Here is a 4,602-nt window from a genome sequence, read left to right on the forward strand (position 1 = left end):
TTTTTATTAATGTTAAAATGATCTTAATATCAGGAAGGAATTCAGGAAGGAGGTTCAGAGAAATTTTCTTAGTAAAATAAATGTACATGCAGTCTTTGTTTCTTTAACACTGAAAGCTATACATAAGCTGGATTAAAATAAAAGAGCATATGCAACAAGCTTGAAGGGGACATGGGTGTTTTGCAACTTTTCATGGTAATAAGGTTTTGCTCTCACACTAAATTCACAATTTATGAAGAACCGCTGACTATAGCTGCTCAGTTTCTGCACACTGTGTTAGGACCCTAACTGCTTTCTGCCTCTCTTTCTTTTCTTTTGTAAACCCAAAATGACACATGCTTGAAGTGTGACCAGCTGATATTACTTTAAAGAGTAACTTTCCCCAATTAAATAACTCAGCCCGGACAATTTCTTTTTAAAATGCGTAGTTAGAGCCAAGATACCCTGAGGAGCAGGGCTAAGTGTGGGGGTTAGTGGTGGTAGTTATCTGGTATGTGGTTATGATGCGGCAGCTAAATTGGCCATATTGAATCATAGACAGCAAGCAGAGGTGAATGGGCTGTATAGCGCTTTTTCAAGCCAGAGGACTTGACCAAAGCACTTTACACTACATTCAGTCATTCAGCCATTCACACACACACACTCACACACTGATGGTTGTTAATCAGGAGATTATGAATATATTAAATAACTAGAACAGGACAACTTGTCAAATAAACAATTTTTGACTTTTTTTCTTTATCTAAAACGATGATTAATAGAATTAGATAATATATTAATCTATATTAATATTCACATCAAACTGGAAAATACATTTATTAAAAAAGCACTTTAAAGAAATGTGGATTTGATACTTAATCTCTATGCAGTTTGAAAAACATTCTCTCATTCTGATTCGGGTGAAATAAGAAATAAAACTGAAAAACACATACTGTAGAGCAGTGCTGCTGCACCATCACAGCAGGAGGAAGGCTACACATCCTAAGGCAATGTTGCTTTGAAACCTACAACTCTAATTATATTTTAATAAGTTGTTAAGCAAACTCAAATCTTTGGAAGTGAAATAGTTTTCCATATGCAGTGTTCAGAGTTTGATAAATACTAGCATGAATCTTTCTTGAAATAAACATATATTGGATGTACTCTAATCGGAAAGGAAAACGATGTAGCATTTACAGAGCAAGATAATTTTTCACCGTGAACTTTCGGTACATTACTGGTTACTAATTGCATTGATGTAATTTAATTTGATGCAATTATATTGCCAGAATGCTCAATCATACTACAAATTCAACTTTATTATATTTCCGATCCAAAAGAATCACATGATGGATTTATTAAGTTTGGACATAAAATATCCATTGACTAAAAGCACAGCATGTTTTATGTTAATGAAAAATTTCAGTCATGAAATTAGAAATAATTTATATTGATTATATAAGGAAAGTGGATTACAACAACAGTAATCTCAAATCTTATTCCTGAGGGTGGTGGCAGCAGGAATGATCTATATCTCTGTCTTGCAGTGGACCTGAGGAAGCCTCATACTGAACATATGCTTGTTTCCTTAAAATCCTCCAACATCTTTGGCAGCTTGTGCAGTCACATTTTTGGACTATCAGCTCCATTGGCTCAATTTATCCCTTGCAGATGCTGCAGCATCTGATGAAGTTGGAGGAGGATTCTTTACACCTTCTATTAACTTTTGTGATTAACCTACCATGATGAGCCTGTAGGGTGAGCTGTGCTGAGTCAAGTTTCTAACAAATAGTTCTTTCTGAACTCATAAGTTGGAGCAAAACTATCTGGAAATGGAAGACAGCATCCAAATTTGTATTCCAAACATAATGCAGTACTGCCTTCTATTTGCAGGAAGTTTTACTCCCAGTTACGTGATTACAGTAAAAACAAACAAACATGCTTTTCATCAAATTAATGAAGCAGCTTGGATGAGCAGCTTAATACTTTATGCTAAAGTATAGAAAATGGAACACTCAATCTAGCACTCCCAAAATCTATAAAGCAGGCAAAAAGTCAAAGAAAAAGTAAGAAGAATAGAGAGCAAGGTGGGTTATAAGCAAGAGGGTCGACGGAGCAGTCCAATGAGCTTTATATATAAATCCAGTACTTCCTGAACTACAGGAGCTACTTTCTTTACTGTCTTTCATTATTGGGCAAACTAATTAATACAGATGTCTCTGTCATGGTAACTGATGTCAGTTACCATGACAACATTTGCCAAACACACTTGGAATAATCAGTCTGTGCCCTGCAGTTTAGATAGCCCCTATTTTAGTCATAGATGTTAATTCCTTCTTCTATTATTTCCAGTCATTTAAAGATTTTAGGAGAATAAAAAGCATCATCATTTGATAATAATCGTCATAGATGTAACTGATAAATGCATCCTTTAAGTGGAAGTTCACACATTTTCTTCCAATTCAGTTTTGTAGAAATGTTTTAATGAGTTGAAACAAGCAATCGTCTGGTCTCATGATACGATAGACTCTCTCATTTTAAGCATGATTTACATTGCATATGATCTGCTGAGATTGCAGATATTGGAAAGGGCAAACTCAACACTGACCCTTAACATCTACATTATAGAAGTTTGTAGGATAATGGAGGGACATGAGGGCGAAATACAGTGGGGATCAAGGTGGAGAAAGGGTCCAAGCTTTCTCTCGCACCTTACCTCAACTAGCTGGTCCAACTTAACGAGTCATTTTCCACATTGGTGGTCATACAAACAAAACAAGCCAGTAAGGTACCAAACAAGAGATATGCATAGTATAGAGCGGATGTAGATTTGACCAATCAGAGCCCTCCTTTCGTTGGCACTGTTTGCGGTCACCTACAATTTTGGAGAGGTGCACCAGAGTGTCAGCGGCATATTTGTGTTCACTCCAACATACACGTAGACCACCTGGTTTCTGAGTATAAACCAGCCTTTAGGCTGGGTGCGAATGTGCACCGTAATCACTGTATAGAATATGAAATCCCTTTATTGTCCCAAAATGGGAAAGTTATGATAATTATTGGAGATGCCAGGGATTGAACCCAGGACCTCATACATGCAAAGCATGCGCTTTCCCACTGAGCTACATCCCCGTCCTGTTGATGTGATAATTGTAGATGAGTCTTGTGATGTCTAGTGTAAGGGTCATGGATTAGCGGACCAGGGTCCAGGTCTGGACCCAAACTGATTTTAAACATTTATAAGTTACTGCATGTTGTCCAACGACAGTGTTTAACTTGACTTGCGCAGCTACTTCAGTTAACATGGTAAAGCCCTCCGGGAGTGTCTGGTACAAGGCTGCACGTGGTACAATTTAGACAATGAGCTGTGTCAGTCTGGGTTGCTGCTGATTGTTGGCAAACTTGTGGCAAGCCGAATGATGGGAAAGATGGGGAAGACGAATAAAGAAAGTAAGCAGAGAAAGTGTAGACTGCTGGAAGAAGCACAGAGATCTAGTGAAAGAAAGGTAAAATGGTGTGCTCAAACATGAGTATGTTTGGCTCAACCTACAGCTGTGAAGCAGGATTCCCCACCATGACCAAAATCAAAAATAAATATCGATCCAGGCTCACGATTGAGCACCTTGATATGTGCATGAGAATGGCTTTGTTGCCATTCAAACCCAGGTTTAAAAGCCTTGCAGGTCGGCCTAAAGCCCACTTCTCTCATTAAGCCATAAAAAAATAAAAAAATAAAAAAAACAAAAAGAAACAAACGGTCAGTTCAGGTGTTTTATAAGATATGTGAATTAGGAAATTGTCTATATACCTCATTTTATTTCAATGTTAAATGCTGTTTAAAGTAACGGATTATAATAAAAGATAACTCTGGACCTTTACTGGTTGTTGATTTTCTTTATTCGGACCCTGCTGATTTTTAATTGGTTACCTCTAGTATAGTGGATAAAAAAGTAGAGGACTTTCCCACAATGCACCTTGAAAAATAGTAATCATAGATTGTCACTAGATGAGCAGTTATATCCCAGATTGCTTTAGAGCTCTCCTCGCAAAAGATTATGGGATTTTTTGTACCGTCAACAAATAACAAAGATGGCGCAGACATCAGGAGGGGAGTTGGAGTAACGTGACCACTAGGGAGAAAAAAAATAGTGGTCATCTGTCCGAATGGTCATTTAACTAAGTTCACTGTAAAGTCCACTATATAGTCCCTGCTCCATATAGTAATTGAGGGATTAGGGATTTGGACGGACGTTTGGACACAGCCAGTCATATTTTCAACGCAGGATGTGAAAATACCAAGGATGTGTAGGAAAAGGCTGAAATGGGGCTAAACGCCCTTTGAAAAGATCAGAAAATCACTCATTGATGTAAGAGATATCAGTGAGATTTACTGAGTTTCCATCCATCCATACATTGTCTGAAAATTTTTTTTTACTGTATGTCTTGTACATCAACATGCAGGTTAACCCCTGGACAATCCACATTAAAAATATGTGCTTTTATTTCACTCCTGTGTATCTTTACCTTTGTCTGTAGAACCAGAAAAGGTAAAAAAAAGGGGCTTATCTTATCCCACTACCCTAGATTAATGGCAGGTCAATTAAAAGCATAACTCATTTGTCT

General features: G+C 37.4%; 1 non-coding gene across 1 annotated transcript; it reads right to left on the reverse strand.

The window, feature by feature from the left end:
• Positions 1-3,039: 3,039 nt before the first annotated feature.
• On the reverse strand, positions 3,040-3,111 carry trnaa-ugc. Its single transcript has one exon. It is a non-coding gene; the product is annotated as a tRNA-Ala (tRNA).
• Between the last annotated feature and the right edge of the window lie 1,491 nt (positions 3,112-4,602).

This window comes from Cyprinodon tularosa, unplaced genomic scaffold (genome assembly GCF_016077235.1).
Source record: "Cyprinodon tularosa strain WSP-4 unplaced genomic scaffold, ASM1607723v1 ctg37, whole genome shotgun sequence".
NCBI lineage: Eukaryota > Metazoa > Chordata > Actinopteri > Cyprinodontiformes > Cyprinodontidae > Cyprinodon > Cyprinodon tularosa.